Raw genomic sequence first — 11,270 nt, forward strand, 5'->3', positions numbered from 1 at the left:
ATTCATATCTCCTCAGGCTCTCTTTGAAGATGTCAGTACTTACTCCCACAGCTGATGAAGTCTGGGTTGTTCACAGCTCTTGGCAGAGCCCTTCTCTAGAACTGACCCTGGGCTTCACCTCATGTCACATCTCTCCTTGGGACTATCTGCATACAGTGACTTGCCAACATTGAGGTATAAAGGCGAAGTCCCCTGGTCTGAATTCAGGGCAACTCTGAAGAGTCATGCTAGCTGTGACCTCCCCATAAAATTGTCTAAGGCCTTTGTTGTGACTGCATGACTGTTCAGCTTCTCTCTCTGGATATTCCTGGTTTCTTCCCACTCTCCTACTCATAGATATGAATTCTAACAAATAATGCCCAGACACTTTCTGCAGGTAAATCTCTGTCATACAATCTGCTTCCTGGGGAAACTGACCTGTTATATTTAGTCCAGAGAGGTCAAAGAAGACTTGTTAATCATATTATAATTTGAGACTTTTCTCTCAGTATTAATAAGAGTTTGTCTCCTGAAAAGGATGAAAAATTAATACATCCCATATAAAAGGAACAATTCAAGAAAAAACAGAGATAAGAAAGAATACGCCTTATTCAGCCTGGCATGCTATAGTTAATGGAGTTGCAAAGAGTCAGACATGACTTAGCAATTGAACAATAACAGCTTAGTCAAGCAACTTTGTTAGAATACCAGTGAGGCAATTTACAGCATATCTGGGGAAGGTAGGGCCCAAATTATAAGGGTTCTTGGTTGCTTATCTGAGGAATTTGGATTTTTCTCCATAGGTAATGGGCTTCCCTGATGGTTCAGTGGGTAAAGAATCCACCTGCAATGCAAGAGACTCAGGAGACATGGGTTGGATTCCTGGGTCAAAAAGAGCCCCTGGAGGAGGAAATGGCAAACTACTCCAGTATTCTTGCCTGGAGAATCCTATGGACAGAGGAGCCTGGCAGGCTACAGTCCCTGGGGTCACAAAGAGTCAGACACAACTGAGCCACTAAGCATAGCATGGTATGGCCATAGGTATTGGGCAATCATTTATGTAAACTGTATTTTCAGGATTACGTATAAGAATTGTTTCATGAAGAAAACCAGAAATGTCATAGAAGGTAGATTAGAAGGCAGTCAAGAGACAAGAGCAGGAGGGAAACTAAATGGAAGGCAGTTGTAATTTTGGAAGCAAAGATTTTCAAGGGTTAAACTGAAACAGAGATGGTAAATTTATAGATAAGGAAAATGGACAATGCAATGAAGGTGAAAGCAAATTTATCAGGTAACTGGATATCAGAACTAAAGATGAAGTAGTGATTTCTACTTGGGTCCATGAAGGCAGCTGTGATTGTAAATGATCGGCGAAACAACAGGTGGAGGGGGTATGACTGAGACTGTGGTATCAAAGGACAAAGAAGACTAGGAAGAGCCTGATGAATTCCCTGCTGAAGGTATCTTCTTTGGTGGCTGATATACTTCACAGAAAGAAGTAGTATTTCCCTCCAGTGACTTCGAAGCTGTTAGCATATCACAAGTAGTATGAAGTTTTATATTAGGGAGAAAAAGGCTTACCTCCCAAATAGTAACTTCATGCAGGCATCAATATGACATGACCTGAGATAAGGTCAAAAGCTAGCCGGACCATTTACCGGAGACAAATAGCATGTAGCACCCTAGTGAAACAGCAATAGGCACCACTGAAAATGCTCTGTAGCAGGATGATGGAGAAGTTATAACTTGCTTATTTTCTCTGACAGCAGGGATCCTAGAAGCAGTTATCTGCTACAATACTTTTCCTTTGTGGGACACCAGACAGGCTGCACACTATAACTGTATAGGTGCATGTCTTGACAATGGAGCTGACAAGCCTGTCAGACTTGACTAGACGGTGAGGGTGTTAGCCCTGGCTTGCTTCCCACTAGTAATAAGAAGTCATGCTGGTTCTCTGTGAAGCTCATTTTAAGTATTCCATATCAACAAGGATCATACACACTGGTATAAAATACTGAAAGTTTTAATTGAATGTTCTGCATACGTAATAATTTTCTCATGTGATTCAGTCATAGAGAAATAAAATAATTATTCAAAGGACAAATTTGCATCTTGGGAGTCTGTGAACCATCTATTTAAGATCATATTGAGTATACGTTAAAAATGCAAAAATCAAGCTCCCAGTTTAGCTACTGATTTAGAATCTAAAGCAAGGTTTATCATGCTGTCCCTATTCACATTTGGGGTTGGAAAATTCCTTGTTGTGGGGATTGTCCTGTATTTTATAGGATATTTAGCAGCATCCATAGTCCCCACCCACCGGATGCCAAGAGTGTGCCTACACACACAAGTGTGCACATTGGGGCAATCAAACATGTCTTGAGATATTGCCAAATGTTCCTTTTGCGAAAAAAATCACCCCTGGTGGAGAACCACTTATCTAGAGAGATGGGCCTGAAATCTGCTTTTCTCCTTCATACATGATAAAGCGTGGAATTGCATGACTTAGATAATCAGCAGAGTCACCATCCCAACACCATGGAGGACTACTTCCTTTAGTCTTTTGCTATTTTCTAATAATATAATGTGTGCATAGAGAGAGAAAGGAAGGAAAGTATGTGCCTGCGTTGGAGTGAGGGGAGTCTCTCCCATTTTTTGTAGATATTTATCTGTTTCTTTAAAAGTCCTGAATGTTATCCAGTAGCAGCTGATGACCTAGCATACAAGTGAGATCCATTTATTGTTGGATAAAACGAGGGTGTGACACTATCCTCTTGCCCACTGAGAAAAGGAACGGAATAACAAATTTTGCAACCGAAGTATGTACACAAAACTGATAGGCACTGAGGATTCAGAAATGAATAATGCACATCTCTTGGTCTTTAGACTTTGCACACCAATGGAGAAAGACAATGCAATGCAACATAGAACCCTGATTTGCCTGTTAAAATAATCTGATTGCCAGTAAATGCATTACTGCCCCCCACCCCTGCCATCACCACCACTAAGCCACTGCTATTCAACTCACATATGAGATGGACTTTTCAGTTTGTCCTTTTTTGTGCCTCAGTAAGTAAGTTTACCTTCTCTGGGCACAAGCAAGTGGGAAGAGCCTTGATAACTGTCACACTTAGAAGAGAGGGATGGATACAACCTACAGAAGGCTATGCCTGAGATTAAAGGACCAGGCACTGGAAAATTTTTGTTTATGTTTTTCTGTCATATGTTTTGGGCTTTGGTCAACTGCCAAAGTAACTGAAACTAATTAATAGATTTGTATTAATAGATAAACTAATTAAACTATTAATTAAACTAATTCATAGATTTTTAGTTTACTGAGTGCTTAAAACAGTTATAAAACACTGATGATGAATTTTCACCATGCATACTCCTGCTAATGATCTTTAAAAGCATGCATATATAGCTTATCAATATGAATAATTTCCATTAAGAATTTATTTTGTTTATGTGCAACCACTCAGCTGATTATTGAATATCTAAAATAGCTTGGAATAGTTATTATGGTAACTGCAGGAAGAGATAAGACATAATTCTTGGAATAAGCACTTTATAAATTAGTTGGGAAGATAGGAAATACATGTGTATAAAGGACAAGTGAATTTTTAAGGCATTTTATGCTGAAGGCCAAATGATCTACTATAGCATAACAGAGCCAAGATATATTTTCATTCTGGATGGTCAGTAATGACTTACACAGGATATGTGAAATAAACTGCAAAAGATCAATGAAGTACTTACTATGTGGATAAGAAGGAGTCGAGAAATCATGCATTGGGGAAACAGCATGGATAAAGCCATAAAACCAAGTTCGGACAAAATATCTACCTGGGACATAATATGATACTTGATCTGAGAGATATGTTAAAGTGAGTAAGTGTCATAAAGGGTTATTGCAGGCAGGCTTGCCTCTCAGGCTTTTGACATTGGGAGATATTGACAGTTTTCAATCACGGTTAAGGACTGATGATACCCAGGTTTCCACAGTTTATTGTGATCCACACAGTCAAAGGCTTTGGCATAGTCAATAAAGCAGAAATAGATGTTTTCTGGAACTCTCTTGCTTTTTCCATGATCCAGCAGATGTTGCCAATTTGATCTCTGGTTCCTCTGCCTTTTCTAAAACTAGCTTGAACATCTGGAAGTTCATGGTTCACGTATTGCTGAAGCCTGGCTTGGAGAATAAGCATATGAGATGAGTGCAACTGTGCAGTGGCTTGAGCATTCTTTGGCATTGCCTTTCCTTGGGATTGGAATGAAAACTGACCTTTTCCATTCCTGTGGCCACTGCTGAGTTTTCCAAACTTGCTGGAATATTGAGTGCAGCACTTTCACAGCATCATCTTTCAGGATTTGAAACAGCTCTACTGGAATTCCATCACCTCCACTAGCTTCATTCGTAGTGATGCTTTCTAAGGCGCATTTGACTTCACGTTCCAGGATGTCTGGCTCTAGATGAGTGATCACACCATTGTGATTATCCAGGTCATGAAGATCTTCTTTGTACAGTTCTTCCGTGTATTCTTGCCACCTCTTCTTAATATCTTCTGCTTCTGTTAGGTCCATACCATTGAGCCCATCTTTGCAAGAAATGTTCCCTTGGTATCTCTAATTTTCTTGACGAGATCTCTAGTCCTTCCCATTCTGTTCTTTTCCTCTATTTCTTTGCATTCATTGCTGAGGAAGGCTTTCTTATCTCTGCTTGCTATTCTTTGGAATTCTGCATTCAGATGCGTATATCTTTCCTTTTCTCCTTTGTTTTTTGCTTCTCTTCTTTTCACAGATATTTGTAAGACCTCCCCAGACAGCCATTTTGCTTTTTTGCATTTCTTTTCCATGGAGATGGTCTTGATCCCTGTCTCCTGTACAATGTCACGAACCTCATTCCGTAGTTCATCAGGCACTCTATCAGATCTAGGCCCTTAAATCTATTTCTCACTTCCACTGTATAATCATAAGGGATTTGATTTACGTCATACCTGAATGGTCTAGCGGTTTTCCCTACTTTCTTCAATTTAAGTCTAAATTTGGTAATAAGGAGTTCATGATCTGAGCCACAGTCAGCTCCTGGTCTTGTTTTTGTTGACTGTATAGAGCTTCTCCATCTTTGGCTGCAAAGAATATAATCAATCTGATTTTGGTGTTGACCATCTGGTGATGTCCATGTGTAGAGTCTTCTCCTGTGTTGTTGGAAGAGGGTGTTTGCTATGACCAGTGCATTTTCTTGGCAAAACTTTATTAGTTTTTGTCCTGCTTCATTCCGCATTCCAAGGCCAAATTTTCCTGTTACTCCAGGTGTTTCTTGACTTCCTACTTTTGCATTCCAGTGCCCTATAATGAAATCAACCATCTGACCTGCCTCTTGGGAAATCTGTATGCAGGTCAGGAAGCTACAGTTAGAACTGGACATGGAACAACAGACTGGTTCCAAATAGGAAAAGGAGTACATCAAGGCTGTATACTGTCACCCTGCTTATTTAATGTATATGCAGAGTACATCATGAGAAACGCTGGACTGGAAGAAGAACAAGCTGGAATCAAGATTGCAGGGAGGCATATCAATAACCTCAGATATACAGATGACACCACCCTTATGGCAGAAAGTGAAGAGGAACTAAAAAGCCTCTTGATGAAAGTGAAAGAGGAGAGTGAAAAAATTGGCTTAAAGCTCAACATTCAGAAAACAAAGATCATGGCATCCGGTCCCATCACTTCATGGGAAATGGATGGGGAAACAGTGTCAGACTTTATTTTTGGGGGGCTCCAAAATCACTGCAGATGGTGACTGCAGCCATAAATTAAAAGACGCTTACTCCCTGGAAGAAAAGTTATGACCAACTTAGATAGCATATTCAAGAGCAAAGACATTACTTTGCCAACTAAGGTCTCTCTAGTCAAGGCTATGGTTTTTCCAGTAGTCATATATGGATATGAGAGTTGGACCGTGAAGAAGGCTGAGGACCGTAGAATTGATGCTTTTGAACTGTGGTGTTGGAGAAGACTCTTGAGAGTCCCTTGGACTGCAAGGAGATCCAACCAGTCTATTCTGAAGGATATCAGCCCTGGGATTACTTTGAAAGGAATGATGCTAAAGGTGAAACTCTAGTACTTTCACCACCTCATGTGAAGAGTTGACTCATTGGAAAAGACTCTGATGCTGGGAGGGACTGAGGGCAGGAGGAGAAGGGGACGACAGAGGATGAGATGGCTGGATGGCATCACTGACTCAATGGACGTGAATCTGAGTGAACTCCGGGAGTTGGTAATGTACAGGGAGGCCTGGCGTGCTGCGATTCATTGGGTTGCGAAGAGTTGGACACGACTGAGTGACTGAACTGAACTGAACTGATACCTATGTTTAAAAAATAAACTTGATAGCATTGAAAGTAGAGGACCTGATGGTAGCAATATAAATAAATACAAACATGAATAATTGTAATTTTAAAAAGGAAATTGATAAGTCTTCACTTCAGTGCAGTTCAGTTCAGTCACTCAGTCGCATCTGACTCTTTGTGATCCCGTGAATCGCAGCATGCCTGGCCTCCCTGTCCATCACCAACTCCCAGAGTTCACTCAAACTCATGTCCATCGAGTCGGTGATGCCATCCAGCCATCTCATCCTCTGTTGTCCCCTTCTCCTTCCTCTCCCAATCCCTCCCAGCATCAGGGTCTTTTCCAATGAGTCAACTCTTCTCATGAGGTGGCCAAAGTACTGGACTTTCAGCTTTAGCATCAGTCCTTTCAAAGAAATCCCAGGGCTGATCTCCCTTAGAGTGGACTGGTTGGATCTCCAAAAGCATCAATTCTTTGGCACTCAGCTTTCTTCACAGTCCAACTCTCACATCCATATATGACCACTGGAAAAACCACAGCCTTGACTAGATGGACCTTTGTTGGCAAAGTAATATCTTTGCTTTTCAATATACTATCTAGGTTGTGCATAACTTTCCTCCTAGGAATAAGTCTTAGAAACTGATTAAATAGGTTAATAAAAGGGGAGGGCAATGAACACAGGTTGAAATGAATTTCAAGAAGATTAGAAGATTAAGGATACTGCCAGCAGAAATAAAGAGAGGTCATTGTGCTGAGTAAAATAAATTTGACATTGAAATGAGATATTTGGTTTTTAAAATACTGAAATATCAGTTGTAGTATTTAAGATGAAATTATCCAGAGGATATTTTGGTGAATTGGCTTTAAGAGAGAATTCAAAACTAAATATACGAAAGTCATTCATATTTGATTACTGATAAAAGCATGAAAATAGATACGCTGTTAAACAATAAGTTCTATCAGAAAAGGGATAATAAAGATAGAACTTCAAGGTAGTACTTCAATTGAAAGCATGAGAAAAGCATGTTAAAAAAAATAAAGCAGTTAGAGATTTGGAGACAGGAAGAGAATTAGACAATGCAGGGTGATAGAATTTAAGGAAAGAGAGAACTTCAAGATACAGGAAGTGGTCAAAGGTGTGAAATACTGCTTCGAGGTTAGGAAGATGCTTGGAAAGATCTAGTGCCACTTTGTCCCATAAAGTGCTTTCTCCCATAAAGTGCTGTGAAAATGTTTCGTATATTTGCTGACATACTCTAAGACCAGAGAATTAAAAAAAAAAAAAAGGCTATGAAATGTATGTGAATAAATTTCTTAGTTAAATTAATTGTGTGCTGAGATTTGAAAAAGAAGAAAGGAGATACTGGCTACTAATGATAAAGAAATACTCTGTTTTCCTTTGCCTTTGCTTTAAGCATGAGAAAGCCAGACAGAACTATAGCAGGAACCAGAAGGAACAAAGAAAAAGATTACTACTTCTTTCATGAAATGGATTTTATTCTACTAATATCTCTTTAAAAATAAAAATCAGGAAATAAATGTCCATTTAAATTGATCTTCTGTTGGACTATGCTATTGGTCTGACATATAAATTAACGTTTCTTAGATTTAACTATCCCTCTGGGATAAGACTGAGAAACAACAATAATATTTTATGGAGAGTGTCAAATAGCTTGCCTTTACAGCAATTCTTTTCTCTGTATCTTTCTTTTTTATTTTCCGAAAATGAATGATGGAGACCATTATAATCAGAAAGATACTAATTTGGGGCTGTGATAAAGCAAATGTCTTTAGTCACATGTTATTGGAATTTAAGGACTTCTATCTTTATAGAACAATTTCAAATAAAAGTTTCTTCTACTTACTGCCCTAAACCAGTCCCTTATAAGCTGTGACCTTGAGAAACTCACTTCATCTTTTTAAATCATTTCTCTCCTTTGTGAAATGGGAATGGTAATATCCACCCTTATTATAATGGTAATACCCACCCAGAGTGCCACAGAGATCAAATGAGATGATAAAACTGAAGGTGTTTAACTATGAAATGCCACATAAGCATTGTTATTATGAATCCTTTCCACAATAGCAAGAAGGCAGAGAGCACACCTATGTTGTTTCTATGAAACTACAGTAATTACATAGTGCCTAATATGATGTAAGACATGAAAAAATATTGGTTGAACTTAATTACTCCCTGAGAAGTATAATCATAGAAATGGCTATTCATAAAATTATCAATAAAATATACACTGAACCCCCAAGTAGAAAATTATTATGAAAACAGTGGAAGGCACAACTCTCACAAGAATGCTAATCCATTCCTGGGCCTATGACACTGTGTGAACCAGCTTACATCTGACCTGAATGCTGAAATCTTTTTAAGGAAAGGGATGGCACAATTACCACTGTGTGCTTTATTTCAAGCCTAATAGTCTCTCTAGCCATATCCCAAACTAGAGACTATTTATTAGAAAACCTGGAAAATATAGCTACAGAAACTGATAACACCCACAGGATAGAGTTTATAAAAATTCAACAAAAGACAGGAAATGAGGGACAGAAAATAGACTAAATATGAAAACAGGAAGGCAATACCAAACAATGTGAAGCAAAGAATAGTAAAATAAATTGCTGCATGGAAATGTCTATTTTCACTGGTGGTCATGGACACATTTTATTAAGATATCAGAAGCATGTCTGAGTAAATTTGATATCAGGGCAATACTCTATAGTATTAATTATTTCACTAAGCTCTTTTTTTAAATTTTTACTTTATTTTACTTTACAATACTGTATTGGTTTTGCCATACATCAACATGAATCCACCATGGGTGTAGACGTGTTCCCAATCCTGAACCCGCCTCCCACCTCTCTCCCCATCCCATCCCTCTGGGTCACCCCAGTGCACCAGCCCCAAGCATCCTGCACCCTGCATCGAACCTAGACTGGCGATTCATTTCTTATATGATATTATACATGTTTCAATGCCATTCTCCCAAATCATCCTGCCCTCTCCCTCTCCCACAGAGTCCAAAAGACTGTTCTATACATCTGTGTCTCTTTTGCTGTCTCACATACAGGGTTATCATTATCATCTTTCTAAATTCCATATATATGCGCTAGTATACTGTATTGGTGTTTTTCTTTCTGGCTTACTTCACTCTGTATAATCGGCTCCAGTTTCATCCACCTCATTAGAACTGATTCAAATGTATTCTTTTTAATGGCTGAGTAATACTCCATTGTGTATATATACCATAGCTTAAAGCTCTTAATGTAGTAATGTTTACAAATGGTGGGCATAGGATAAGTAATAGTCAGTTGTTGAAAGGGAGAAGGGAGGGACAGTCTAGTTACTAAAGCAAACACACAAAGCACTGGAGTATAATTGAAGACCTACTCCATCTACCCACCCCCCAAATTCCTCAAATAAATCCCTGAATGATGCCACTTTCAATGACTCATATCTGAATATTATTCTAGGGCATCAAATAATGCCTGCTTTAACATTAACTAATACTTTATTGACTGATAATGATTTTAAATCATCCTCATTCCCCCCAAAATATTGGCCTTTTAAGTGACATGCAAACTAAAAACAGAATTGGTGGCAATTGAACTAACAGAGAAAAGGATCCATGTAAAGGCCTGGTCTACTCACCATAAATGTGAACCATGCTTTATTTTCTTTGCTCCTATCAGCCACTATCCTCTTAGAAAGATACCAAAGGATGCCTAGGTATCATCTGCACCCTCCAAGTATAAGGACACAGTAATAGAATGAGGCCAGAGACTGGGTGTGGGTCAATCACAGTCAGGTCACTGAAGTCAAGTCTGAAATATGCTGAGACAAGCACAAGTCAAAAGAGTCTTAATTATCAAGGAAGTATTGGAGATGCCCAGAAAGTTTACTTTAGAGAGCCATCTGAAGACCAGAAGATCTTCCCTGAGGGGATCATTCTCATTTATAGCATGGCTTTTTATCTAAAACATAAATAATAGACTTGGAGAGCTTTCCTCATGGTTGCTGAAACTCTGCCTGTTTTCTGGGCCAATGCTAGTCAGGTATTCCAGTTCTCACACTGAAAAATAGGGTGCTGGAACACTCTGTCTACAGCAACTCTCAGCTGAGATGGAAGGGAACAACGGGTCTACAGAGAAGACTCCCTCCACTTTAAGTCCAAAAGAGAGCTGATGATTTCCTCCTCCAAGATAGCTAGGCAGATTGAAACTGAGAAGCCTCTGGGATCACATCTATGCTGCTTTCCTCAGGCCAAACAACTGATTGCTCTCCAAAAACAGGTGAACAAAAATCAAAGGTAAAGCACTGTCCACATCTTTATTACCTGCATCATTAACTTTTGTCCTCTCAAACTACAGAGGTGATGAAATACAGGAGCTTTTTTTTTTTCTTTTCTCCTAATAGCATTCTGGATTATAAATAATACAATAAAAGATCATGTTTTATTTTGCCTCCAATCTCATATGGATTTGAAGCATGTGGCTTTTTTGGGGGGCAGGGGGGCACAGGGTGGAAGGAGCAGGTTAATTAGTGGTTTGAAGTGATGATTCTTAGGAGCGGTATATAAAATTTCATTAAGTAATAGTAGAGTGTTATTACTTGCACCAGAGACCATTCTAAAACTAAAGCATACATTTTAAATCAGGGTCATGGTGAGGTAAGGGAGGCAGTGGTACACATAAGTAAACTTACAGGTCAGAGATCACAAGGCATGGTATAAGACTCTCCATTGTGTACACTGCAGCGTTAGCATTCAGTCCTGGAACTCATGGAACAGATGACTGTTCTAGTGAAACCCTGTCTTCTACACTTGGTTTCACCGTGAGCATTTTAGATAACAAAACTACACATTTATAATGTATATTCTCTCCAGCAGGTCTTTTCCTCACAGATTTATCTCTGTCTTATTTATTTGTTG

This window comes from Ovis aries, chromosome 3, assembly GCF_016772045.2.
Source record: "Ovis aries strain OAR_USU_Benz2616 breed Rambouillet chromosome 3, ARS-UI_Ramb_v3.0, whole genome shotgun sequence".
NCBI classification, from domain to species: Eukaryota; Metazoa; Chordata; class Mammalia; order Artiodactyla; family Bovidae; genus Ovis; species Ovis aries.